Source organism: Otolemur garnettii, unplaced genomic scaffold (assembly GCF_000181295.1).
Source record: "Otolemur garnettii isolate 467f Iridium unplaced genomic scaffold, OtoGar3 scaffold00021, whole genome shotgun sequence".
Lineage (NCBI taxonomy): Eukaryota > Metazoa > Chordata > Mammalia > Primates > Galagidae > Otolemur > Otolemur garnettii.
The window spans coordinates 20,639,295-20,650,413 of NW_003852416.1; the positions used below are offsets into that span (position 1 = coordinate 20,639,295).

At 41.7% G+C, this 11,119-nt stretch overlaps 1 protein-coding gene and 1 non-coding gene across 3 annotated transcripts in view; one reads left to right on the forward strand and one right to left on the reverse strand.

Annotated features, from left to right (window-relative positions):
* The window catches only part of DNMBP (dynamin binding protein), a 126,193-nt gene that overhangs the window by 14,376 nt on the left and 100,698 nt on the right, over positions 1 to 11,119 (forward strand). The gene's annotated exons all lie outside the window — the stretch shown is intronic.
* LOC111724316 lies at positions 10,113 to 10,219 on the reverse strand. The gene has a single exon (XR_002772633.1). It is a non-coding gene; the product is annotated as a U6 spliceosomal RNA (small nuclear RNA).

Genomic DNA, 11,119 nt, shown 5'->3' on the forward strand with positions numbered 1-11,119 from the left:
TAGAATCTGTAAGGGAGTTTTAGATGCTTTCTACAAGTGATAGATGGGAAACCTTTGAGGAACTGCAAGCAATGGGAAATATGAGATTATGCTTCAGGCTGGATGTGGTGACATGTGCCTATAGTTCCAGCAACAGGGGAGGACAAAGCAGGAGTATCTCTCGAGGCCAGGAGTTTGAGTCCAGCCTGGGCAACATAGCAAGATGGTGTAAGTACCATCTCTTAAAAAGAAAAGAGTTTTTAAAAAGATAATCCTAGCTGTAGTATGGAAAATAGGATAGAGATAAAAGTAATAGGTAGCAATTTAGGAGGCCATACAGCTGTTATGTGTATGTATGTAGTCCCAAAGAAAAGATGGTGAGAGTCATAGCTTGATGTATTTAAAGGATTTAACAATCGTGCCAATGTTTTTCCTAGAAGTACAGGATCTTTTGTAGAAGAGTAAATAAATTAATTCCATATCCCTTTTCTGTTACTGGAAGGCATTGGCAAAGGCTTTCTTGGATCCATATGCAGGGATCTCATTTGTAAACTGCTGCCAAATCCTTGTGGTCTGTTGTGGATGCATAGATCATTTAGGGCTTAGAGTAGAGGGGTGTGTCAGTTGCTGTGTCCTCCTGACCAGTAACCACAGAGAGTCATATTACTCCCCCTTCCTCTTGTGAGGAAAGCGAGTCGCAGTTTTGAGAAGTTAGCTGTGCTCAGAGCCCGCTGCCTCATCTGCATTATTTATGTTACAGTCAGTCTGGGTAATGATGATGGTCCTCCTCTTCCTCTGCTGCCATCATCATCACTGTTCTCATAGCTGACATTTACTGAGTACTTACTGTTTGCAGAAAGTATATTAAATGTTTTATTTACGTTATCAAATTTAATCTTCATAACATTCCATGAAGGAAATTACTGTTATTATCTTTAGCTTACAGATGAGTTTACAGGCTACGGTTCAAAGGATTCTATGGAACTTGCAAGGTCACAAAGCTTGACAGAGTCAGAAATTGAAACTAATTCTGACTTTAGAATCTGTGCTCTTTTTTCCTTCTCTTTTTTTCTTTTTTTTTTTTTTGAGACAGAGTTTCACTTTGTCACCTTTGGCAGAATCTGAGCTCTTTTTTCTATTTCTTTTTTTTTTTTTTTTCTTGAGACAGAGTTTCACTTTGTCATCATTGGCAGAGTACCATGGTGTCACAGCTCACAGCAACCTCAAACTCTTGGGCTCAAGTGATTCTCTTGTCTCAGCCTCCCAAGTAGCTGGGACTACAGGTGCCTGCCACAGTGCCCGGTTATTTTTGAAAGACGGGGTCTCGCTCTTGTTCAGGCTTGTCTTGAACTCCTGAGCTCAGGCAATGCACCTGCCTTGGCTTCCTAGAGTGCTAGGATTACAGGTGTAACCCACTGTACCAGGCCTAGAGTCTGAGCTTTTTTTTTTTTTTTTGCAGTTTTTGGCCAGAGTCAGGTTTGAACCTGCCACCTCTGGTATATGGGGCTGGCGCCCTACTCCTTGAGCAACAGGTGCCGCCTGAGTCTGAGTTCTTAAATGTTATGTGCATATATGTAGCTATTACTTAATACAATTAAGTAGCAAGTATTATATGATTTCTCTTTTTAGATTTGTTCTTTTCTATAACATCAGCCACCCAGTGAATGTTCTTTTAATCACTGTACTACATACCCTCCATGCCTACTCTATAGCAGGCATAAAACACAAGTATAGAAAACACATGAAGTACAGGAAAAATTTCAGGGACAGGGGTGGGTATGGGTGGCAAAATAGGGAAGCTGTTTAAATTTTTGGCTTTTTTAAAAGCAGAGTATTCATGTATGTCGTCACTGTTTTGCTTGAAGTATGGAGATTTTTGAAACAAATTTTTTTTTTTTTGTAGTTTTTGGCTAGAGCTGGGTTTGAACCTGCCACCTCTGGCATATGGGGCTGGCACCCACTCCTTTGAGCCACAGGCGCTGCCCTGAAACAATTTTTTTTAGTTGAGATATTTTACATACCTTAAAACTCAAATGTACAGTTTGGTAGTTTTTTTGGGGGGGGGGGGCTATTCACAAAGTTGTACAGCCATCCCCACTAATTCCAGAACACTTTTGTCATCCCCAAAGGAAACCTTGTACTGGCTGGGCATGGTGGCTCACGCTAGTAATCCTAGCACTTTGGGAGGCTGAGGTGGGTCATTTGAGCCCAGGAGTTTAAGACCTGCCTGAGCAACATAGTGAGATCCCATCTCCACAAAAAACAAAAAATATTAGCTGGATATGGTGACACACACCTGTAGTTCCAGCTCCTCAGGAGGCTGAGACGGGAGTATCAGTTGAGCCCAGGAGTTTGAGGTTGCAGTGAGCTATGCTAACACCATGGCACTGGAGCATGGACAACACAGCCAGACCCTGTCTCAAAAATAAAACAAGGAAATAAAAAAGAAACCCTAAGCTAGATGTGGTGGCTCATGCCTGTAATCCTAGTACTTGGGCAGCCAAGGCGGGTGGATTGCTTTAGCTCAAGGTTCAAGACCAGCCTGAGCAAGAGAGAGACCCTGTCTCTAAAAATAGATGGGCATTGTGGTAGGCACCTGTAGTCCCAGCTACTTGGGAGACTGAGGCAAGAGAATCACCTAAGCCCAAGAGTTTGAGGTTGCTGTGAGCTATGATGCCATAGCACTCTACTGAGGGTGACAAAGTGAGACTCTATCAAAAAAAAAAAAAAAGAAAAAGAAACCCTATATCCATTAGCAGTCATTCCTCCTTTTCTCCTCCTGAGCAGCTCATTGTTGAAATTTATTAAGTACCAAAACACATCTCAATGCTATGAAAAAGATTTTGCCAAAGTCTATTTACAGCTCTTCTCTGTTCGATACTAGGTAACGCTTGTGTGATGCTTACCGCCTGTGAGATACTCTTAGTGCTTAGGTATATTATTAACTTGTGTAGATTTCACTGAAACACTAAGAGATGTTCCATTATTAAACCCGTTTTACCGGGTTTAATGAGCGGTGGCTCATGCCTCTAATTCCGGGAGGCCAAGGCTAGTGGATTGCCTAAACTCATGAGTTTGAGACCAGCCTGAGCCAGAGTGAGACCTCCTCTCTAAAAACAGCCGGGCATTGTGGCAGGCACCTGTAGTCCCAGCTACTTGGGAGGCTAAGAATTTTGCTTAAGTCCAAGAGTTTGAGGTTGCTGTGAGCTGTGACATCACGGCACTCTACTGAGGGCGACAAAGTGAGACTCTGTCTCAAAAAAGAAAAACCAAAAAACCCCCATTTTACAAATGAGGAAATTAAAGCACAGGAAGTTAAGTAACTTGTTCTAAATCCTGTAATTCTAATAAAGGGATGGAGCTAGGGTAAAGATCCAGGCAGTCTGGCTCTGTAGGCTATGCTCTTAACTGTGACATATATTTTAACCTGATCATATTTCTATTTGAAAACGATATGAAGACCTTGAAAACATTGTATTAAGAGAATAGCCAATCACAAAAGAGTACATATTGGATGATTCTGTTCATGTGACTCATTTAGAATAGGCAAATTGGTAGAGAGAAGTAGATTAATGTTTGCCTTGACTAGAGAGGAGAGGGGTTGTTGGGGGGAGATGGAATGTGACTGCTAATGGGTGTGGAATTTCTTTATGAGGTGTTGAAATGTTCTAAAATTGATAGTGGTAATGGTCACACAACTCTGAATATGCTAAAAATCCATTGTACACTTCAAATGAGTGAATTGTATGTATGTGAATTATGTCCCAATAAACCTATTTTTATAAAATGCTGTGAAGAGGAACAACCAGAATAATGATGTTTCTTAGAATATCTGGGGGGAAAACTTATTTATATACATATATATACATATGTACATGCATACTTTTTTCTTTTTATGTACCCTTTGTTTATTTTGGTAAATATATAACTTTAAAAATTTAGAAAATATAAAATAGGCTCGGTGCCTGTGGCTCAAGTGGCTAAGGCGCCAGCCACATACACCCAAGGTGGCGGGTTCAAATCTAGCCCAGGCTCGCCAAACAACAATGACGGCTACAACCAAAAAAAAAAAAAAAATAGCCAGGCGTTGTGGCGGGTGCCTGTGGGCCCACCCCCTCGGGAGGCTGAGGCAGGAGACTCACTTGAGCCCAGGAGTTGGAGGTTGCTGTGAGCTGTGATACCATGGCACTCTACCCAGGGGGACAGCTTGAGGCTCCTGTCTCCAAAAAAATATATATATATAAAATATATAAATCTAAAGCTTTTATAAGCCTGCAGCTAATCTTATTCCCTATTTTTCCATTCATTCTTTAAAATGTATGTTCAATTACACATCATTTCCAAACACATTCTAAATATAACATTACACAGAAAACTCTGAAAAATTTTTTAATTCTTATTTATTTTATTATAAATTAATATGAGGGTACAGATGTTTAGGTTACATTGTTTTCATTTCTAAGGTAAAGTTCAAGTTGTAGTTGAGCCCTTCACCAGGGGGGCATGCTGAACACCTCACGTCAGGGTCACATAAGGTTTGTTCACCTTATGTAAGATCTCACCAACTGCCCTCCCTCCTTATCCCTTCTCTCTCTCTCTCTCCTCCCTTCCCCCTTGCTACACTATATTTGTGTTTTTTCTTTCATGTGGGCATGTAATTGTTTATATATTTTTGGTTTTGTATTAGTATTGAGTACATTGGATATATACTTTTCCATTCTTGAGATACTTTACTAAGAAGAATGTGTTTCTTTTTTCTTTTCTTTTTTTTTTCACATGAAAAGTCTTTATTAATCCTCTTGTGAAAAATCCATACCATGGCTGCAGATAACATCACTGTAGAGTCTTTACTCCTTTGCCTTTTTGCCAGCACCAACATTAGCCTTTACAGTCCCCCTGACTTTCTTCATTCTGTTCTTGTGTTCCTTTTGCTGCTTTGATGTCTTTTTCTTCTCATAACAGGCCATGCCTTGCTAGTCTATGTTTGGGTTCATTTTTCTTTGCATAATCCAAAGAATTGTAAATCATGCCAAAGCCTGCTATCTTCCCACCACCAAAGTGAGTTCTGAGTCCAAATACGAAGATGACATCGGGTGTGGTCTTGTACATTTTGGCCAGTTTTTCTCTAATTTCTGTCTTTGGTACTGTTGCCTCCCAGGGTGAAGGACATCATCATCATTTGTTTCCTCTGTAGTCTGTTGGTCATGAACTTCCTGGTCTGGATAGTTACTGTGTCGTTCATGATGGCAGGTGATCCTCGGGCAGCCAGGGAGGAAGAGCTCTTTTCTTTTTTTTTTTTTGAGTCTCAAGCTGTGACCCTGTGTAGAGTGCTATGGCGTCATAGCTCACAGCACTCTATGATGCCATGGCACTCTTGGGCTCAAGCAATCCTCTTGCCTCAGTTTTTCTATTTTTAGTAGAGATGGGGTCTCATTCTTGCTCAACTCTCCAATTTCAACTTTTTTTTTTGAGACAGAGTCTCACTGTGTCACCCTTAGTAGACTGCCGTGGCATCACAGCTCACAGCAACCTCAAACTCTTGGGCTTAAGCAATTCTCTTGCCTCAGCCTACTACAGGCACCCGCCACAGTGCCCAGCTATTTTTTGGTTGCAGTTGTCATTGCTGTTCAGCAGGCCCAGGCTGGGCTAGAACCTGCCAGCCTTGGTGTATGTGGCCAGTACCCTACTCACTGAACTACGGGCGCTGCCCCATTTTAACTTCTCCGAGTTCATTTCAGTCCACCTTTTCTCCTACTGGACAGAAGCTTCTGGTGAAAGCTGCCTGTAGACAGCCATCTTGCCCTTCCCCTTACTTTTTTCTTTTATGTAGCATATTCAGGCACTTGCCACTAATCCTAATCCTGTTATATCTGCTACTCTGTAATCTTCAGGTGCTTCCAGTCATTTAAAGAACAAAGCCCAGCTATCCTAACATGGAAAGTAAGATCTGTGAGACCCAAGCACCTCTGAAGGAAAAAGTAGCATGACCATTGGGAATATTAATATGTATTCTGATGTATAATTAAAGTAGTTCAGTGTGTTAAATCATTCCTCCTACAAATATTTATGGAGGGCGTATTATGTATTGGACAGTGTTCTAGGCACTTGATAGACGTGAGTGAATAAGTAGGTTAAAAAGAATCCCTGCTCTCTTGAGCATGCAGTAGGTAGGGACTAGTCCTCCAGGCTTCATAGGAGATGTATTACTTGAGTTGGATCCAAAAGATAATAGTTTGCCTGATAATAAGAGTTATGTGTATGTTTGATGGAAGGGTAGAGAACACAGCAGACTGGCTGATCTAGGCTGAACCCTGTAGGCTTCCATTTGGGCTCCAGGCTAAATAGAATCAGGGGCTCCCTAGCACATGCAGATTACAGGAGTGCCAGAGGACAGGCCAACCCACAATATATGGTTGAAAGCCTCTGCTCATGTCATCTCCACTGACATTCCATTGGTCAAAGCAAGTTACTTGGCCAAGTCCAACCAAAATGTGACAGGAAAATATGTTCTGCCCACCGAGGGAGGCACTATACAAGTACACAGTAAAGGGTAGGGATATATAATTCTATGTATATATAATTAATATGCATTATTATACATGTATAACTATACATGTAAGTATGTTTTGTAAGGATATATAATTTTTACAAGAGAATGAAAATTTCTGAACAGCCATTCCATCTATTGGAGTATATATGATTAGCACTAGAAATAGCTGACAAGACTAGAATGCAAAGGTGAATGGACATGAGTATAGAAATGGCTAAAAGTTGTTAGGGCATGTCAAGATACTGTTAAAGGAGTGGAGATAAACTGTAAATTATGGTGCTCAAATGATTCAGTGATCCTTGCTTTAGTTCAGAGTTGCTAGTATGAATTTTAAGCATTTTAAGTATTTCTTTATCTAAATCATATTTTGCCTATTCCAAGCCCTCCCCCACCTGGCTGTTGGAAACCCTAATTTGGGGCATCACTAGAGCTTCTCCTTCCTTCCCATATTCAGTGGGCCTGGAACGCATAGGGCAAGACTCTGTGAGACCCAACAGAGAGTGGCTGCTGTGAGGGCTGAGTTGAGCAAAGATGCCTGTGGATGCAGGGTGCACAATGTGGTAATTTCTGAGCACTGTGCCGAGCAGAGTGACAGGAACTGCAATAGGGAGACCTTGATGAGCACGGCAGGTGTTCGTTTGAGGCCCCAGAAAGGGCAACTTCAGCAGTGAGAACAGCACCCTATAGAAAGGGTCATGCCTGCTTTATGACTAAGGAAAAAATCAAAGGCTCATTCTACATGGCATCAAACTGTGGTCCCCAACTCTTGAACCTCAGGTTTAGGGCCCTTTAGGAACTGGGCTGCACTGCAGGAGGTGAGTGGCTGAGGAGTGAAGCTTCAACTGAATTTACAGCTCCTCTCCATTGCTTGTACACTGCCTCCTGTCACATCAGTGGTGGCATTAGATTCTCAAAGGAGTGAGAACGATAATGCATGGTTCTTATGAGACTCTAATGCTGATGAACTGAGGTGGGGCTGGGGCAGTGATGCTAGCACTGAGGGGCAGCTGCAAATACAGATTATTATTAGCAGAGAGGTTTGACTGTACAGAGACTAATAAATCAGTTGCTTGCAAACTCATATTAAAACAATCCCTGGACAGCGCCTGTGGCTCAAAAGGGTAGGGTGCTAGTCCCATGTGCCAGAGGTGGTGGGTTCAAACCCAGCCCTGGCCAAAAAAAAAAAAAAAAAAAATTAAAACAATCCCCTCCCCAGTCCATGGAGAAATTGTCTTCCATGAAACTGGTTCCTGTTGCCAAAAAGGTTGGGGACCACTAGCATAAAACCAAACCTAATAGGATCAGGGGGATCATTTAGTTGTTTAACTACTTGTCAAACCAAAATTCAACACTGATTAAAGGAAGAAGAATAATCTAGATCATCTACTAGGGGGACACCATCTAGGGAATCCTCTGTTCACTGGGTTTGCTGAGTCTTGGTATATTATCTGTTTCATCTTGAATAGAAACTACCAGAGGTTGGCAGCACCTGTGGCTCAGTGGGCAGGGTGCTGGCCACATACACCGAGGCTAGAGGGTTCAAACCCAGCCGGGGCCAGCTAAAACAACAATGACAACTGCAACAACAAAAAAAATAACCAGATGTTGTGGTGGCAGGTGCCTGTAGTCCTGGCCACTTGGGAGGGAGGCTAAGGCAAGAGAATGGCTTAAGCCCAAGAGTCTGAGGTTGCTGTGAGCTATGATGCCATGGCACTCTACCCAAGGCAACAGCTTGACACTCTGTCTCAGAAAAAAAGAAAAGAAAAGAAAAGAAACTACCAGAAACTCCATATATATTTTTTCCTTTAAAGTTTAATGGCTCTAGTATTTATAAAAGACAAGTGACATTGTAGTTTTTGTTGTTCATGTAAACCTGCTAGTCCCTGCTTTCTGTGGTGCTTGGATATTGGTACTCCTTTAAGTGAACAAAAATCACACACCCTGGCACAGTGATCAAAATAGCATGGTATTGGCACAAAAATAGAGACATAGATGTATGGAACAGAATAGGAAACTAAGAGATGAAACCAGTCTCTAGTTGCCATCTGATTTTTGATAAACCAAACAAAAGCATACAGTGGGGAAAAGAATCCCTGTTCAACAAATGGTGCTGGGAGAACTGGGTAACCACATGTAGAAGACTGAAACTGGACCCACGCCTTTTGCCACTTACAAAAATCAACTCAAGATGGATAAAAGATTTAAATCTAAGACATGAAACGATAAAAATCTTGGAAGAGGGTGGTGCATATGGCTCAGTGGGTAGGGTGCTGGCCCCATATACCATGGGTGATGGGTTTGAACCCGGCCCCGGCCAAACTGCAATAACAATAAAAAATAGCCAGGCATTGTGGCAGGCTATGGCTACTCAGGAAGCTGAGGCAAGAGAATCACCTAAGCTCAGGAGTTGGAGGTTGCTTTGAGCTGTGACACCATGGCACTCTATGGAGGGCAACAAAGCGAGACTCTATCTCTAAAATAATAATAATAATCTTGGAAGAAAGTATGGATAAAACTCTTGATGATGTTGGACTGGGGAAATATTTTATGACAAAGTCTTCAGCGGCAATTGCAGCAACAACAAAAATAAACAAATGGTACTTAATTAAGCTGAAAAGCTTCTGCACAGCTAAGGACACAACAAGTAAAGCAAAAAGACAACCTTCAGAGTGGGAAAAGATATTTACATGGTATGAGTCTGACAAAGGGTTGATAACAAGACTCTACAAAGAACTCAATCAGCAAAAAAAGACCAAACAGTCCCTTCTACCACTGGGCAAGAGATATGGATAGAATCTTCTTTGAGGAAGATAGATGAATGGCTAACAAACATTTGAAAAAATGCTTATTATCAAAGAAATGCAAATCAGAACCACCCTGAGATATCACCTAACCCCACATCACAAAGTCTCAAAGCTACAGATGCTGGCATGGATGTGGAAAGAAGGGAACACCTACACTGTTGGTGGGATTGCAAAGTAACCTCTTTGGAAGGAAGTGTGGAGAATTCTCAAGGAACTCAAATTAGACTTCTCATTTGATGCTGCAATCCCATTATGAGGCATCTATCCAGAAGAAAAAAAAACATTTTATCATAAGGACATTTGCACTAGATTGTTTATCGCAGCTCATTTACAATTGCCAAAATATAGAAACAACCTAAATGCCCACTAAGTCAGGAATGGATTAACAAGCTGTGGTATATGTATACCATGGAATACTATTCAGGCATTAATTTTTTTTTTTTTTTTTTTGGAGACAAAGCCTCAAGCTGTCACCCTGAGTAAAGTGCGTGGCATCACAGCTCATAGCAACCTCCAACTCCTGGGCTCAAGTGATTCTCCTGCCTCTGCCTCCCAAGCCACAATGCCTGGCTTTTTTTGGATGCAGGCGTCATTTTTGTTTGGCAGGCCCAGTCTGGCAGCTCAGGTGTATGTGGCTGGTGCCTTAGCTGCTTGAGCCACAGGCTCCAAGCCTATTCAGGCATTAAAAAAGATGGAGACTTTACATCTTTTTATTAACCTGGATAGAGCTGAAATACATTCTTTTTTTTTTTTTTTTTGCATAAAAAGTCTATTAATCCTAAAATATGGAACACTTCATGAATTTGCGTGTCATCCTTGCACAGGGGCCATGCTAGTCTTCTCTGTATTGCTACAATTTTAGTATACGTGCTGCTGAAGTAAGCACTGAAGTACATTCTTCTTAACAAAGTATCACAAGAATGGAGAAGCAAGAATCCAATGTACTCAATACTAATATGAAGGCAGCAAATTATCTAATACATACCCTCATAAGAGAAAAACTCAATTCAAGGTGGAGGGGGGTCAAGGGAACAGGGAGAAGGAAAGAGGAAGGGGGTGGGGGTGCTCCCACTTGGCACAGTTTAGGGTATATGGCACACCTCTTGCGGGGCAGGACACAATTATGAGAGGGACTCTACCTAACAAATGCAAACATTGTAACCTAATTCTTTGTACCCTCAAGTTAATCTGAAACAAGAGAAAAGTAAATAAATAAAAATCACACACCCTGGCCAGGTGAGGTGGCTCACGCCTGTAATCCTAGCATTCTGGCTGGGAGGCCAAGGCAGCTGGATTGCTTGAGTTTAGGAGTTGGAGACCAGCCTGCGTAGAGGCCCCCATCTCTACTAAAAATAGGAAAAAAGAGAGAGAGAGAGAGAGAGATCCCACCTCTAAAAATAGTCAAATATTGTGGTGGGCACGTCTAGTCCCAACTACTTGGGAGGCTCAGGTGAGCACAAGAGCACTTGAGCACAAGAGTTTGAGGTTGCTGTGAGCTGTGACGCCTCAGCACCCTAACCTGGGCAACAGAGAGAGACTCTGTCTCAAAAACAAACAAACAAATATACATACTCTGTCTGGGATATTTTTAGCTCCAATGGACAGTTTGTTTCCTCTCAGTTTTTCTTCCTTAGAATTATCAGTTTTATGAATTATTTTACTAATTCTTACTAAAATATCAAATTAGTTTATTTGTTAAAAGAGTTTGGGCTCGGTGCCTGTGGCTTAAGCGGCTAAGGCGCCAGCCACATACACCTAAGGTGGCGGGTTCGAATCCCCAGCCTGG